The sequence below is a fragment of the Haemaphysalis longicornis genome, unplaced genomic scaffold (genome assembly GCF_048455015.1).
Source record: "Haemaphysalis longicornis isolate Haplotype H1 unplaced genomic scaffold, Haemaphysalis longicornis Haplotype H1 scaffold_5, whole genome shotgun sequence".
NCBI classification, from domain to species: domain Eukaryota; kingdom Metazoa; phylum Arthropoda; class Arachnida; order Ixodida; family Ixodidae; genus Haemaphysalis; species Haemaphysalis longicornis.
Window position 1 is genome coordinate 80,370,312 of NW_027526385.1, and position 18,230 is coordinate 80,388,541.

An 18,230-nucleotide genomic window follows, 5' to 3' on the forward strand; every position below is an offset into this window, starting at 1 on the left:
GCCCATACTAGCGGATTTTTTTTTGCAATAATGTCAAATATAATATGACACTCAACAGCGGTGCATGAGCGTCACTTTGAAAACGGAGAAAATCAAGTACCAGATGAGGATGCATTGGAAGTCAAGACTAGATTTCGATCGCCGCCAGCCCTGCTCCCTGAATGCATCAGCATTTCTTCACTACATTTGGGCATGCGGTGAAGCTGGACGTTAGTGCCGTAACAGTGCTCATGGTCGTGAAAGACGGTGAAGTTTATCCTCCTCCTATGCTCATAAGTATGATAAGCACGCAATAAAGAAGTATTTGATAACTACGTACCACCACGATTTCGCCTTCAAAGCACGTATATAAGCAGACTTAAGTGTCCGATTTCTTGCGCTACAAATGTACTCTACCATGGTCCATTGATAGGCTAAGCGCTGAAAGAGTATGCTTTCGGTGCTGGAGTAGACATATCTGTAAAGTCTATCTTCTCTATTTTAAAGTTTATCTCTTACAATGCACATTATTACAGTTTAACTTCACGCACGAAATTGAGTTTTTCTTATTTTTTTGTTCTTTATAACTAAGACGCGACGCCACGCTGTATCCGCCCGATCATTTCTTCGAAAGACAAAGACGTCCGTGTGCATTTAAGCCCATTTGACTCCTTTGTCCTGTCGTCAGAACAATCGCGCGGCTTCCACAAGTAACCATTTTTTAGTTTGCCGTTTTCTGTCCGCTCTTGTTATTTTGTTTTTGAGGCAGGTTTCTGGAAAACCAGGTACCAGGTATGTGTCACAGACAAGAGGTATGTGTCACGCCCGTATAAATAAATGTGCTCAAGTGTCGTGGCAATGCATAACTGTCACGTCTCCATGCGAGTTCACGGAAGGGGGAAAAAATAAAAGGCAAGAATATTATAACCACGCCGCGGCCTAGTTAGCTATCCTACACGTGGGAAAAAGAGAAAAAAATGGAAAAGGAAGAAAACAGAAAAACAAGAGGAAAGGTAAGGACACACAAAGCGTAGGTGGGCCATGCGTTAGGACACTATTTATGGTTGATTGATTGTAGGGTTTAACGCACCGACGCAACGCAGGCGATGAGGCGCGCCGTAGTGTAGTGCTCCGGGTTAATTTTGACCACCTGGGGATCTTTAACGTGCGCCGAAATCTCGTATACACGGGCATTTTTGCTTTTCGCTTCCACCAGAAAAGCGGCCGCCGCGGCCGGGGATCGAACCCGCGTCCTCGTGCTCAGCAGCACAACGCCTTGGCCACTGAGCCACCGCGGCGGGTCGTTAGGATATGTGGACGTTATAGTTGAGTGACTGTCCCTAGAAGCGCGCGAGTGCAAAATTTTAAAAACCAATGATAGCCCTTTCTGGGTCCCTTAGTGCGGCCTAAAGCTTACCAAGAGCTCGGAGGAGGGTGGGAACTTGGAAGGACGGGGACACATTCAAATTCGCTCTGGTTTCCATTTAGAGAATTCCTTTGTTCATGCAATAAACACGTGCGCGGTGGTTCGGATGTCCGAAACGTCCACCACAGGAAATTTTCAAAATGCAAGCTTTGCAAAAGGAATGGCTCGCGTATTGAAACGGTTGTTGTATTAAAAAACGGCCGCGTTTCTGTTTGCTTTGCTGCAAATGTCATCGAAAGACGATAACCTTCTGTCGCTCCTGCCCCTTAGTTCCTTCCGCTCTCTCCCCATCCCAAGAGCAGAGCAAGCTCGTGCTCTTGAGTCTTGCTCTTCCGTTCTCGCTCTTGCATGATGAATGCGTTGGAGGTTAGTGTTCCCGCGCTCGAACTTTTCGCGTGCCATTTGTTGGGACAGTGCGTGCCGTTTTTCGTCTTTTGTTTGCAGTGGGCTTAGACCCTGAGTACCTCGAGTTGACATAGCCAGTAACAGGGTTTGCTTATATCTCGCCTCTCTTCGACACCGTTTTAAACGCATCGATTTTTTTATTTGCTATCGTAAGAACCAATCCGGCATGTATTCTTAATTAAAAGAACGCTGGTACTCTCAGTTACAACTTATGTTTTGATTCAGCTAAGCCTTGAGTTTGTTATGCGCTGTATGAGCCGTGGCAGCAGTTGGCTTGTAGCGAACCAAGCAGGTATACGCAGCCATTTTTAACAGGGAAGCTGTTGAGCAAATGTTTTGTGTATGGTGTACCCGCACTTATAAATACCAAGAAAATGCCGAGCGCTCGTTCACGCGTGTTTCGAGGTGGTGGTGGTGGTAAACTTTATTCACAAGGGTAGAAGAGGAGGGGGTGGAGTCAAGGGTGGAATCCTATTTCCAGGACTCCAGTGGCGAAAGCCTCTAGCTTGGCTCTTTCCAGCAGTTCTCGCTGACTGGAGAGGTCGGACGTGTTTCGAGCGTATGTTCCTTAAGCTAAGCATACCCACTTCGGAAGATTTGCCAAAAAAAAAAAAAAAAAAAACTCCAGCTTTTGCCGCGTGCCTCGAGCGCACGTTGGTCAAGCCAAGCATACCCACCTAGGGAGAGTGACCAACATTGGCCCCCCAAAAAACTCCGGCGTTCACCGTATCGTGGAAACACTTGCTTGGAACGGGTAAGCGACTTCATAGCGTACGCCCCTCGTTCGTTCGTCCTGGTGTCGTCGTGCGCATGCTCTCTGGACCACAGCGAGAGCTGTAGTTGACTGCACATGGCCCGGCCTATGGGGATAGTTCGCACGTCCGATGGGGAAAAGGCCGCTCTGCTTCGAGAGGCTCGGCGTGCAAAGCATCCGCTGCAGAGACGATAAGTCGCGCTTGCAGAGTGGCTTACGAAAATGTCGACCATAACGAACAAGAGCTCGCTCTGGCCTTGCTCAACATAAGGTCATCGAAATGCAATGCCGCCGACGTACACCACGACACCACAACGATACTGAAAGCCAACTTTGTGTCCTTGAACGATCTTCGATACATCGACAACGATCTTCGACAACGATGCATGAGCTTCGCCATTCAGGTCTGCGCGTGAGTGCAAGGTTCCCTGATATTTTTTTTTGCCCGGTGACAAGCCGCGAGTGGAATTGAATGACTGACTGACTGACTGACTGACTGACTGACTGACTGACTGACTGACTGACTGACTGACTGACTGACTGACTGACTGACTGACTGACTGACAGACAGACAGACAGACAGACAGACAGACAGACAGACAGACAGACAGACAGACAGATTGTTGTACTCCTTTATTTCCGAGGGCAGGCCATGCGACCAAAAATGGGGAGAGGGAAGGATACAGTAAACCGTGATTTGTACCTGAAACCACTTACGACAAGACAAACACGGCATCGGCAGACTGATTCATTAACACCGTATTTCGCCTGAACTACATTTTCAAATGCTCATACTTTCCTCGAACCATAAACGACTGTAACTGCCTACCTCAGTCGCTAACCGGCTCTGTAGAATCACTTGATCATATTGAACCGTGACCCATGTCTTGTACTTATGTATTTTTATTGTTCTTGCTGATGTACAACTGTGTGTGGTGTTACATTCTTGCCCCTCCTGCTGGGGCCTTTAAATGGGCCTGCAGTATTCTGCAAATAAATAAAATAAAATAAATAAAATGGAGGAGTAGCCCAGTTGTAGAAATGATGTGTCCATGAAGGCCATACAGGATCGAGATTCCTGCAGACAGTGGAGGCTAGGCTGAGGTTTAGATCATATCTCATAAGAGAATTACTGCGACCGGGGCAGACCACAGTCTACACTAATCTTGAGATACCACTCTCTACGCCGAAGGACCCGAGTGATGTGAAAAAAATTAGGGTCTCTAAATGAGGGTCCTCTTAGACAGACATAAAGAGAAATAACCGTGTTAGCTCAGGAAAGACTGTCGTTTTTGAAAACAAATTTCAAGCATACACACGGGCTCTGCCAGCTAATCAGTGTTAAACAAAGGCCGTTTGTTAGCTACAAATAGCTTGACACGTAGTCGTACGAGCAAAGCAGAAGGGCTTCTACGAACGAACGCGCTTGGTTCTTGGAACGGTGCTGTCGAAGGGGCAAACAGAAGGAACCGTACGTGCTATCTTTTTGTGCAGCCTAGCGCTTGTGCAGATAGGAATCTATAGTATAAACGCCGAAGCACTAGATCGCACTGTTTTTCGTGGAACGCCACCTTCAAGCACCTCGAAGAAAGGTTAACTTTAACGGGTCCGTGAAGACAAAGTACGCCTTTGTTCATTTCCAAAGAACTAGTATTTCATAGCTCACTCACCTCCATTCCAGCCACGATAGACGACGTTTTTTAGCTGAAAAAACGCAAGACATAGTGATGAACTTTCAAATTTCACGCTACAGTGACGTAATATTTGCAGGAGTGACGTCATATGCAAGGCTATAGTACTAAAAACGCAGTCGTGAGAGTGTTAACTGCCCGTTAGCATTCAAGGGGCACGATTAAACGGGACCAGAGACCCCATTACAATCGTGCAGTCGTGTTTCTTGGCCGTGGCTTAGGTCTATACGGCTAGCAATCCCAAAAACAAGATTCTGTGACGTCATAGAAAAATCGCCGGGAAGTGGCAGGGGAGTCGCCATGCTTCGCATCTTTTCTTTAATATCTCGGTTATTTGTTCAAAGTTTACGACAAAGTTGGCACCACTGTTATCAGGACAAAGCAGTTTTTTTTAATTGCCCAAACTTGTGTTTTCTCTTCATGACCCCTTTAACATCACAATCCTCCTGACTTGGGAACCCCAATTGCAGCGAAATGATGCCGTGAGTTTTCTCGTTTTCTCTCCACCATGGTCTGTAATTCGCAGAGTCCTTAGGCATGAGCTTCATATTCATGCTGATGACAGATCACCATCATCATCAACAACAGCCTACTCAGGTCCATTGCAGGACGAAGGCCTCTCCCGCTTTGCCCTAGTCCATTCCTTTGCCTCCGAAATTCCTCATTTCGTCCCTCCATAGAGTAGTTGGCCTTCCCCTTTTTTGTAGACTCTTCCCTCGGCGTCCACCCTGGCCCCGGTGACACCGGTTGTTATTTCGCCTAACAACGCGGCCAGCCCAAGTCCATTTCTTTTTTCTTTATTTGAACTGTGATATCTTCCAATCTAGTTTGTTCCCTGATACAGGTAGCTCGTTTCGTATGTCTTTTAGGGCTACTCCGATCATTATTCGTTTCATGGCCCGTTGAGCAGACCTAAATTTGCTTTAAAGTTGTTTAGTAAGGCGCCAAGTTTCCGCTCCATGTGTCCAGGATGCATTGGTTGTATATTCTCCTTTGAAGTACCGTATTTCTGCGATTCTAAGAATCCCCCCCTTCCCCCCCCCCCCCCCCGAAATCGATTCTAAACACACTCCCCACTTTCAGAAAAAAAAAATCAGAAAAAAAGTTTGCACGCGAATTTAAGCAACCCTTTTTCTAGCAACCATCGCAAGGTGGATTTCAGACGCGTGGAAGCCGCCCTAGTTGACGTTGTGGTCGCTTAGTTTATGAAGTTTTCAATTACAAACCACTTCAGCGGAAGAGAAGACTACCAGCTGGGGGATACTGAGAGCGGCGGCCCAAGCGGTACAACAGACACAAACGTTACCGTATACTTGGTTACAACTCAAGAACGGCACCACCTCATGTAGTGTATCACTCCGCCAAAGCGCCGGACCCGTGACGTCAGTGCGCTCGCGCGTTTTGAAAGGGGCTTGCTATGAATGCCTTGTCTGCCTTGTCTCACGCAGTTTGTTTGTCGCCACTGGAGTCGTATATAAGCATATTAAGTCCAAAAAATCACGGGAACGGCTCACGCCGTGTTCAAATTATTCCCAGTAACGCCCTACTTGCGCCGCGCGGAGAAACATTCGGCTACGGTGATAAGGCACAGCGGCAACAGAAACTATGCGACACATATATAGTGTTAGAATGTGAGGGTATCCATCCAAATCTACATGAAGGGAATATTTGGCTTTCAGAAGCCCTAGGATTTAAGGGTATCAGAGAGGAAGTTAACTTCAAGGCTGTCGAGGGGACGAAAAGAAGATTAGAATGCTGGTGGACGAAAACCAGAGAGGGGAATATTGCCTAGGACAGTTACCACCTGTAACAGGGAAAAGAAATTATTTCGGGCCTAATAAGCTTTAGTGCCTGCCCTAAGCAGCGCTAGTATTAAACCAAGAGTGTAAAACATGGTTATATTAGTCCTTTTTGGTAAGATCACGTGTCATCACCCCGCTTCAAAGGGGAAACCAATAGGAATCATCATCATCATCATCGGTGCCGTTCTTAAGTTGTCACCGAGTATAGTAAGGGTGACTGAGTATCAGACGGAAGCGGTGGGTTCACTGGCTGTACCTATTTTTTATCTGAATGTGTGCTAAATAAAACATTATTTTTTGCACCCGTTTCGTTGAGATACGGCCGCGAAAAGAAAAAGTGGAAAGGGAGGTCAATTATGTTTCTCGAATTTAAGCATCGTGAGCGTGGGAGAAAAAAGGGGTGGTCAGAATCGAGTAAATACGGTAATAGAGGTAGCTATACTTTTCACCATTTGGGAGTGTTTGCGGAGCACACCCCAGCCGATACCAATTCTGCGCCGAATTTTTTTGTCGTGGTTGGGATTACACGACGTGTTTAGATAAGGCCTAATCTTAAAAAAATAAACGTTGGGATCAGCACAGACAACCTGACCGAGGTAGTTATAGTCTTCTACTTGTTCTAGCGTTTACATATGCTGAACAGGGCGCTTTCGGCATGTTTATTCGCTCTTACTTTAGATTTATTCATATTTCAAGCCCAACGGCCTTGCCTTCTGTACTTAGTTCCTCAGGTATTTTTGCAGGTGTTCTGCAGACTCGCTTAGCAAGACAATGTCGTCTTGCAAACCTCAAATGGCTCAAGTATTCCCATCCCGTGTTTTCCCAGTCAAGCTTTCTAAATTCCTTCTCTGCAGTCAAGCGGGCGAGATGGTACCTCCCGGTCGTACTCCTTTACGGATCGGGAATTTGTCGCTTGGCTTGTGAAGGATTATCCTTTATTCTCATGTAGGTCCCCTCTATTCCCTGGACTTTCAATGCTTCCAAAATTCTCCGGTGCTCACAGAATCAAACGCTTTTTCGTAGTCTATAACTGCCATGTAAAGGGGTCATTATACTCTGCTTATTCTTCTATAACTTGACTGACGACGCGGCCGGATGTGATTCATTGTTCAGTATTCTTTCCTAAACCCACCCTGTTCTCTGGGTTGATGAGAATCTATAGGCTGTTACTTATTCAGTTAACAACTGAGAGCAGGCTGATGGGTCTGGTAGTTCTTAAGGTCTTTGGTGTCCCCACTTCTTCTGCATCAGACGTCTTAGCGTTTCCCAGGCTATGGACACTTTTTGAGTCTTTAAGAATTCAAAAATTAGCACAGCAAGCTTTTCCCATACAATATTTCATCTTTCCTTTAAAAGATCCACGGTTATGCCGTCGTCACCTGCACATTTTCCTCTTTTCATGCCCTTGAGAGTGTTGTCAACTTCGTCTTTGTTTATTATTTGGACTTCGCTCTTAACTCCCCTAGTCTAGCGTCTCCGGCATGTAGCCTGGTGTAAAATCGTTCCGCTACTTTGATAATCTCGTACATGTTGCGTGTAATGTTACCCTGCTCGAGTGCGTGCATTCTGTCTTTGCCTGTAGCTATAGCTTCTTTTTAATTGCTTTTAAGCTTCCTCCTACTTCCAGCGTTTCTTCCATCACTGCCATGTTGCACGCACGAACGACATTCGTTTTATTTCTGTTAATAAATTTCGGCAGCTCGGCTAATTCACAGTGATCCACCTTACTCGACAGTTTCATGTTCCTACGTTTCGCAATTAGTTCCTTCGTTTTCTGAGCTAGTTTTTCAGCTAGTTTTTCGTCGCGGTGGCTCAGTGGCTAAGGCGTTGCGCTGCTGAGCACGAGGTCGCGGGTTCGATTCCCGGCCGCGGCGGCCGCTTTTCTGATGGAGGCGAAAAGCAAAAACGCCCGTGTGTACGAGATTTCGGCGCACGATAAAGATCCCCAGGTGGTCAAAATTAATCCGGAGCCCTCCACTACGGCGCGCCTCATCGCCTGCGTTGCGTCGGCGCGTTAAACCCTACAATCAATCAAATCAATCAATCAAGCTTGTTTTCTACCGGCTACTTCTCTCACGGCTGCTTTTGATTCCATGATTGTCATTGTTGTGTTGTCGTTTAGCATGTCCACACTATCCTCGTCCCCACCGGTTAAAAGCGCGAATTTGTTGCGAAGGGTTCATTTAAAATCCTTCGTCGTGGCTCTGACCCACTCCATGTCTGGTTTCTTACTTTTCACAAGTCTTCTTTCTCTTTTGCGATCCAGATCTAAGAAGACGCAAACTCTGGCGAGCAGCTGTGTAGGATGGGACAGGTCGTGCGTTGTAACAAATAAATAAATAAATAAATAAATAAATAAATAAATAAATAAATAAATAAACGTTCCTTTCGCGATCCGCCGACTATAGTATAAATAAATACTTGTTCTTTTCTACCCATTTTCTCAAGCATCCTTTTCCTGTATCTTTTTTTTCTTTTTCGAAATAAGACGCCACGCGGTACCCGTCGGATCATTTCTGCGAAAAAAGAAGGGCGCTCGTAAGCATTTAAGCCCATTTTACTCCTTTGTCTTGTCGCGAGAACAATCGCTGGCTGGCACAAGTAAGCATTTTTCTATTAAGTTGGCGGTTTTTTCTCCGCTTGCGTTATTTTGGTTTTGTGGCAGGTTTCTGAGAAGCCAGGAATGTGTCACAGCCAAGAGCGTTGCTCGTAGACCTAAATGTGCGCCAGTTGCGTGGCAGTATATATACAGCTTCCACCTCTACGCGAGTGCAAAATTTAAAAACAAATCATTGTCCTCTCTTGTTGCCTGAGCGAGGTCTGAAACATGTAATGCCTCATCATCATCATCATCATCATCGTCATCGTCATCATCATCGTCGTCGTCGTCGTCATCTTCATCATTTACAGCTTAATAGGTCCACAGCCGGGTGAAGACCTCTCCCATTGACTTCCAACAGCCCCTGTCCTGAGCTGCCCGTGTCCGTTCCTTGCCTCAGAATTAGGCTTGCGCGTGGCGCTCGCAGAGAAATACCAAGGAAACAGTTAACGTGCGTCCGCATTTCAAGGCGAAGGGGGGGGCACAAAACAGCTCGCGCTACAGACGCTTAGTTCGCGAAACAAGGCTGCCGCCTGTTCTAACATGTGCTGATGCGTTCCACTTTGGGAGAAATGTGAAAGCCTGGACAAAACGATTCGGGCCCGCCAGTCATGCACGAGGAAGACGACGATATAGATGTACATGACGATGGCGGGGTCCGGACAGTTTATTAAATGCCGTTTTATCAACCACCGTTTTATCAAACGCCGTTTTATTAAATGCAGAGCATTTCAGTAACTCACGATGTCACCCGCGTTGTCCCGTCGTAGTCCGCACCGTCGTTGTCCGCACCCCTCCCCCTACACTATATAAAAGAAAATACTATCCGGCGCCCGGTTTCGATCCCTCGACCCTGCGGGCGGAACGCAATGTACATGGTGCTCTACCCACTGCGCCACAAAGCCGGCACAGAATGGGACGCTACGAAAGCGCCTTATATCGTTGCCTCATTCAAATTACTGCTGACGAGCGCTCTCTCGTCAGCAGTTGCCACAAGTGCAACAACATTAACGTAACGCAAACTACTTAACGTCGTGCGCCCCCGGAAATGCTCTGCATTTGATCGTGCCCCTCGCGAGGGGGATGTTTCACTGCGTCGCCATGCGAACAGTTTGCCATGCTTTAGTTTCAGTTCTTTCTTTGCTGGGGTGCCGACGAGCGGCGCCACCTCCTCGCACTTCGCCGCGGGAAGATCCGCGGCGGGGGCGAGAGATGGCGCTGGCGTCTCCGCGGCCGCGTCTACGGCCTCCGCGGGCAACGGCGCCGGCGCGGGGTCATCGCCCTTCTTTAAAAGTTTAGTTCGCACGCCACGCAGGAACAATTTTTGAAGCCGTTTTATCAAACGACTCTTTGTCGACGGCCGTTTTATCGAAGCCGTTTTGTCGAAAATGTCTTTCTCAACCTTTTCATTTAAAAAAATTTGCAGTAGATTTATTTTTGGCTTCTCCATGTTATGTAACTAAAAGGCTTGTCTCCACAACGGGTGCGTCTTATTTACCAAAATTTGTAGTATTCATAGTAGCCGCCTTTTATTTCCTGCGTATGTTTTAAGTTTTTATGCGATACGCAAAGTTTCTCTCCACAAATCTTTTGTTCCGTTCATTGGGCAGGTGGAACTGCTATAACGAATATCCGACTCCCTATTGTCCCCCATCTGATCCGCAGCAAACCACGTCCTTGTAGCGTATATGCTATAGAATGCCGTGATATACTTTTTAGTTTTTCATACTTACTTATATCAGATTATGCTGTTACAAAATGAAAGGGAGATTTGACGCGCGGAGCATGAGATGGGACTTTTTTGGGTAGACGCTCCTTAAGTTGTCCACAGCAGTACTCCCCTCCGGAACGAGTAGCTGTAGAAGTAATTTAGCGAGTTGGGCAGTCAGTACAAGTGCACCTTCGAAAAAAAAAAACACCCGAAAGAGACAAAACTGCATCAGCAGCAAACAGCTTAGCCACTGAGCAGCTCCTGCGGTCACACTTGTCAAGTATTAACAATTTGCAGGTGTCGGACCTTTTAAACTTATTACGAAATGCAAAAAGTTTGCACACATTGGGTGTGGTCTTTCGCTGTTGCGCAGTGGAGCACTCCTGCAGCCTGACTGTTCCACTAAAGTCGCAGCTAGGGAAGGGCAAAGTCGTTTTATATCCCCTGCAAGCTGCCGAGAATGACATTTCGTTTGGTCAGCTTGCGCTACGCTCGCGCTTCCAGCAGCAACAGACCAGTTGCTACATTGGTGCTCATTCATTTACCCTGTTGTTACATAGAGCGTGATAGTGTTCAATTGTCTGGAGAGAATAGTGCGCGAGCGGGTACGAATTTGATGGTACGTGACAGAAAAAAGGCCTGAATTGCATTGACTGTGCAATATCAACAACGGAGGGTCGAACCGTTTCGGCATGAACCGGTAACCGTTATTTCTTTTTCGGTTCAGTTCCGGTTCGACACCCTGATATATATATATATATATATATATATATATATATATATATATATATATATATATATATATATATATATATATATATATATATATATATATATATATATAGCGAATCAGAAAATGGGAAATGAGGGGCTCCGTGAAATAAGACAGAAAATAAGGGTTGGCAGTCAAGAAAACCTCGGAAAGCAAAGGGGAGGTTGTTGTGGGTCATAGAAAGAGATGAAGAATTTTTTTAGTCGAAAAGAAAGTGGTGAGAAAATGCCCACCGGGTGGGATCCGAACCCACGACCTCCAGAATACCGGTCTGGTGAGATATCCACTACACCACCGGCGGGGCTGTTTCCCCAGCACTTTCTCGGGTATTTATGTTAGGTATTTTTGTTTCTTGCACTTGGGGGTGGTAGCCAGCGCCACTCGGACTACTCGGGGTGAAGGGGACCTTCTTTTTAACCCCCGGGCCGTGACTCGAGTGTCTACGACATGTCGAGGGTGGTCGACCAGTGACGAACCCTCTTAAGCTCCCTTTAACACCAAGACTGCTGATTTGATTTATTGATTGATTGTGGGGTTTAACGCGCCGACGCAACGCAGGCGATGAGGCGCTCCGTAGTGGAGGGCTCCGGATTAATTTTGACCACCTGGGGATCTTTATCGTGCGCCGAAATCTCGTACACACGGGCGTTTTTGCTTTTCGCCTCCATCAGAAAAGCGGCCGCGGCGGCCGGGAATCGAACCCGCGACCTCGTGCTCAGCAGCGCAACGCCTTAGCCACTGAGCCACCGCGGCGGGCAGCCAAGACTGCCAGGATAGAGGCCCTCGCTAAGCATGTAGCGAATCAGAAAATGGGAAATGAGGGGCTCCGTGAAATAAGACAGAAAATAAGGGTTGGCAGTCAAGAAAACCTCGGAAAGCAAAGGGGAAGTTGTTGTGGGTCATAGAAAGAGATGAAGAATTTTTTGAGTCGAAAAGAAAGTGGTGAAAAAATGCCCGCCGGGTGGGATCCGAACCCACGACCTCCAGAATATCGGACCGACTACTCGGGGTCCGAGTGGCGGGACTACTCGGACTACTCGGCGTCGGACTACTCGGGACTACCCCGAGTAGTCCGAGTGGCGCTGGCTACCACCCCCAAGCGCAGGAAACAAAAACACCTGAACATAAATACCCCAGAAAGTGGAGGCTAAAGTAGCCCCGCCAGAAGCGTAGTGGTTATCGCACCAGACCGGTATTCTGGAGGTCGTGGGTTCGGATCCCACCCGGTGAGCATTTTTTCACCACTTTCTTACTCAAAAAATTTTTCATCTGTTTCTATGACCTACCGCATTCCCCCGTTTGCTTTCCGAGGTTTTCTTGACTGCCAGCCCTTATTCTGTCTTAATTCACCGAGCCCCCCATTCCCCAATTCTGATTCGCTGCATATATATATATATATATATATAAATCTAGAGAAAGATAAACTCACAAAGCGCGCAGAAATAGTATAAGTAAAGAGTCGGATACACAGCAAGAGCAATAACAAACAAGGTTTACTTACGTAGCGGCAACGGGACTTGCCTTCATCAGAGTAAAGTTACAAAGTTACATGACAGCAAAATCATGTAACTTTACTCTGATGAAGGCAAGTCCCGTTGCCGCTACGTAAGTAAACCTTGTTTGTTATTGTTCTTGCTGTGTATCCGACTCTTTACTTATACTATATATATATATATATATATATATATATATATATATATATATATATATATATATATATATATATATATATATTTGATGCATTGAGCTATCAGCGAAGTGAGCAAACATGTTTTCTAATTTAAAGCGGCCATAAACGCAAATAATAAACAAAAATTCAATCTTCCGCTTTTCACAGTAACAGTCGTGCGTTTTCAAAGACAAGCTTTAAACAATTGGGCCAGATAATTGGGCAAAACAAATGAAGCAATGGGTATTCACCAGTGCTTTTCTCTATCAGCCCTTATGTCGTCCTAGGGACTATAGTTTAACTGGAGTATTTTCTGAGAGGTGGGACAAGTGTGTCTCCTCGACATTTTTATTTCGACGAAAAATTTATATATAGCTCCTTGACACGACGTATACGATGTATGAAGTTAGTTCGTGGGAAAGAAACCTTCCCTTTCTCGGAAAACCGCAAAGACGGTTTTGGGTCAATGCACGTTGGATGGATCACTCAAAATTCGAAATGTTTCCTCTATAAAACACGAACTATTGCCGCTATCACCGCAGGCCTTTTTTTTTATCGAGACTGTACATACTTTGTTTTGAGGTGAGGTACCTTTTGTTTCAGTTTATCGTTGGTACATCGCAAGGCTGACGACTTTTAAATGAGTCAAGTCATTTATTTTTTATTTAGGTAAGGAACTTTTTAGAATTAAAATAATCAGCATGGCGCATCTTCAGAAATCGCCAAAATGCTAGGTCCCGCTTTTCTGCATCTTGACAGGCTAGGGAATTCAATTTTTTAGTAATATTCACCCATAATTTTTCATTTTTCGTCTCAATCCTAGGTTATGTAGAATAAAGGGTTTATTTGAAAAATGCTCTGAATTGCATGTAAGTCAGAAATTTTGCTCTAATTTTGAAAGCAGAATAAAAACGCCATTGCAGATTTTCTTAACTTTTACAAATCACCAATGTTGTTTTTTATCATATGCCGCAAAAACATGTTACATTATAAGTCTAGTTTTGTAGCCACAACGTACAAAATATGATCTTGTTGGCTGCATGGCGTTGACATACTAAAGTAGTTTGTAACAAAAATAAGTTTTGACGTCAACGTAAGACGGCAGATGGCCTGTTTAAACTTGTCCGCTCTACGCGTCGTGGTCAACTAACGATTGTACGAGGCACCGCGGCACTCGCTGCTATCGCAGTGTGATAGCAAGTTTATTTATGTGAACGGTTGGACAAAGGAGGGACGTCTAGAGAGCAACTTGATTTTGTGCTTGTGCAATGTCTCAAAGCAACTAAAAAGAACATAAATTATTCCTGCATGAACTCCATGCACAATACTTTAAAGGCGCCATGCAGACAAAATGCAAGTTTGTTTTACTCGAAAGATTTCGTGTTTTATAGTGCCCCCAGCGCTTGTCCGGATGCAAACGATGTTTTATTCACTGAGAAATTAATCAATTTCATTTAAGATTTTGATTTTCCCGCTAAATTGCGCGTTTTTGTGGTCTGCAATGACATCACAGGAACCGACGGCTTTGCAGCCTATTGCGAAGCCTTGTTTAGCGTTAGTAAACCTAGATGTCATCACCATACCGCGGCAAGCCTTTTTTCTGCCTTCGGTTCGTTTTTGACCGTATTTAAACCTGGTTTGTTTTTGTTCAGGGAGAAAATTAGTGTTTCGTTAAACATAGTGCTCGCTCGACAAATATGGTCAGGTAAGACACCGTTGCATGCGTCAGTCGGCCAGTGTCGTCTGAGACAAGCCCAAAGCCCCGCAGTCCTGTGAAGCTGAACCAAGCATAGTGCACGCAGTACCAACAGCAGTACGCATCGGTACTTCTAAGTTTACGTGTGCTTTCGAAACTTCCACTGTTTGTACCACCATTCTTACTGCTTTAAAAAGAGTGTGCCCTAAATTTGAGCGCAAATAGTTCGTCCGGCAAGCTTATAAGCTCTGCCTAATTTGCGTTTGCTTTTGCCGCCCTCCGCCAACCGCAGAGCAGGCTGGTATGACATCATAGGTTCTGTTGCGGGAAATGAGCTAGTGGGTCGCATGACCATTTCATTTCTTCCTAATTATACAGCTTATTTGAGCGAAGTTTACGTTAAAAGTGGTGTCAGTAGATTCTAACAAGGCAATCTTTTGAATGAACCAAACTTGTGTCTTGTCTTCATGGCACCTAACACCTATAGTAGGGTTTTTCTTTTTGTCTTCCCGCGTGAACACAATTGTAAAAAATGTAAAAAAAAAAAAGCATACGTCCCGGGTGGACCCGAACCCATGACCTTCAGAAGTATCGCGAAGGGCCTGGCGAAAAACTACGAGGCGATTTTCTACGTTTTGGAATGCTGTATATGCAACTATCGAGTTTATTTCTATCCTTTGCGTTGTTGGCAACGTTTGAATGCTGCAGAAATGGACTCCGCCAAACCTTAAAAGCATCCTCGGCGCCCTTCAATAGAGCTTAACAATGGCGCTTTTGTCAACATTGAATAGAAGTTGATCGCTTTTAAAAAGTGCGGCGGCCAAGTATGGTGGGTGGGCGGCGTTGTTCTATCACTGAGTGATGGAAATTGTTGCGGAATTTTATTTTAAATATCTGCTGCTTTAGAGAGGGACAAACACTGGCAGGGGGAGCACACCTTGAAGAACAATGCACGAGCCTGGAAATGCATCACTGCGTAGCAGCAGGCTGGCGCAAAAATTTCTTCAGCGCAGGTAAGAATTTTAGTTCTACTTGCCTCGGAAAATCGTGCATGCATACTGAGGTAACACATTGCGTTCTGTAGGGATACACGGGGTTGGATGTATTTAATAAAAGTCTCTAGGGTCTTTATAATTTGAGGTAAGACGTTAGCGCGGGCAAGAATTTTAGTTTTGTTTGTTTCGGAAAATCGTGCATGCGCCAGGTAACACGTTGCGTTCGGGTAGGAATACATGGGGTTGGATGTATTGAATAAGAGTCTTCAGGGTCTTCATAATTTGGCGTAAGACATATTGCCCAGAAGAAAATGTCTTTCAAGCAATGCATTTTTGTATACTGGTGAAACCTACATTAAAGGTGCCATAAAAACCAAATGGAGCTCGGTTCATTGAAAAGAGGGCTTCGTCCTGATTACAATATTACAAATTTTATCGTATACTTAAAAAAATATAACCTAGCTATTAAGAAAACAGATGATGCAGTTACGACTGACCGCAGACTTTCTGGCGGTTTCTCTATGACGTCACAGAATCTTGCTTGCGTGACTGGCGGACGCCGACCTACCTAGGTCACCGTCAAGGAACATGTCTCGGCGATTGCAGTGAGGAGCCTCTACTTATAACTATTTTCTGACGTCATGTGGCGCAAAATTTGAAAATTTTAAATATTTCTTGCTTTTTTTTTTCTGTGCTAAGAAGTTACCAAAGGTATACTCCCCTTCAAATTGAACAAGGCTGTATTTTGTCTTCCTGGTCCCTTTAACTAAAGATGTCCTGTGCGTAGCACTGAAACCCGCTTACAGTGACTTCGTTTTTTTAAAAAAAAATTCGTTTTCCCACATTGACTCTGTATTCCAGAGTTCACTTATCGCAGTAAATGAGCCATGCTAGAACGCCTATAGGTGCGACGAGTGTGGCCAGTATGATGACGCACTGTCGGAGAATTCCGCGTTGTATGACACGATCCACTTATTTTCAGCGATCGAGATAAGTCCTCTATCCACGCTCTTTCCTCCCCTTTCCCTTCCCACACACAGAATAGCTGGCCAGATACACTACCATCCGGCCGATCTTTCTGTGGGTTTTTTTTTTTTCATTTCAATAAAATTCCTCTCTCTCTCTCTCTCTCTCTCTCTCTCTCTCTCTCTCTCTCTCTCTCTCTCTCTCTCTCTCTCTCTCTCTCTCTCTCTCTCTGGACAAACTGAAACGTAATTACCTTTGTTCAATGTTAGCAAAGCCAACTCATGATTTGCTTTACGCTGGTGTACAGAAGAAGCATACCTCCGAACGCCGCAGCGAAACCCCTCTTGTACCCACTGCTTTTCTCTCTTTTAGCAACCTCCCTCCCTTTTTCGCCGTTGCGCTAACGAGTATAGGGTATTTAAGGGATTAACTTGAGTTCTTGGCAGCTTCTTTCCCGTGCTTTGCAAAACGCTCCGGCTGAACAAATCGTCGTATTACTTCAATCACAATTTCCCAGATTTTGCTGCATTCATTGTCTCGGTCGCACTTAAAAGCCCACAGCGAAAAAAAAAGAAAAAGAATACCCTGCTGCGGAAAGCCAAGGACACAGTCACTCCATTTGACCGGTTCTTTCTTTTTTTTTTTTTTTTTGGCGCGAGTTTTGAGTGGGAAAGAGAGTGCCCGCCGGCCTCGTTCGCAAGTCGTGTTTTCCGCGGAACAAGACCAGAACAGCAGAGCAAAGCCGGAGGGGGGAATGGCGGCATGTCGGCTTCTGCGCGAACTTTCGCGGCGGTCGGCGGTGACTCGGCGCGGACAAAAGCTGAGCGGGGGCTCGTTTTTATGGACCTTCCGCGGAATCCGCCGCTAGTTCATGCTTGCTTATTCGAGGAGGTCGCAAGAAGAGATTCCGCGCTCGGGAGTCTTCAAGGAAAGGAGTGCCGACTCGAGAACGCAGAAAGGGCGGGCAGGGGGGCGTTTTTGGGAAAGGTGAACTGTGGGTGGCTTTTTTCGGTTCTCACTGTACGCTTTGCGGTTCTCGAAACCAAGGCTTCAAGCGCGGGCGACAAGATGCTTTTGAAGACCCGCTGTCGCTTGTGGCAGACGATTTCGCCCGGAAGTGTGCCCTTTCCTGCTAGTGTCGTCTGCTTTCCGCGCGTCAGTCCCTCCTGCTTTGACTTCGTCGCGCTTCTAGTTGCTTATGGAGAAACGTACCTGGGGTGACGTGTTATTTTTCACTGCAAAGGTGTGAAAGAAGAAATGCGCACCTGATTCAGGACGAATTATTCTTCAACTGCGAGGTTTCAGAGAAAGCTGTACAGCTTTCCTTTGTACAGCTTTCCTTTGCATTGAGGTGAATGTCAAATTTTCCGCATGCGCAGCTTTCCCGCGCACGGCAGTCCTTTCAACAGTGATTACTCTGTAGTTATTTAGCGAAATATAAAATATTTTCGCGCAGCTAATATTGGGGGTGAAAACTTGCTTTGTGCACAGTTTCAAGTCTCGTACGTTGCGCGACTAGGTTGCTGAGCCATGGAAGCTATCCCATAGAAAGGCATGGGGAGTAAGATTTGACAGCGAATTACACAAAACATATTCAGAATGCTGGAATACTCTTTTAGTGTTTTCATCTTCACGTTGATTTCTTGCTTTATGCCAAATATCACTTGCCTGAAGTGATTTTGCTAGGTTCCTGAGTGGTCGGAATTTTGAGTGAGAAAGCTGGGAAATAAAAGCGAGAAAGAAATGCGCACGTTTCAGCAAACGC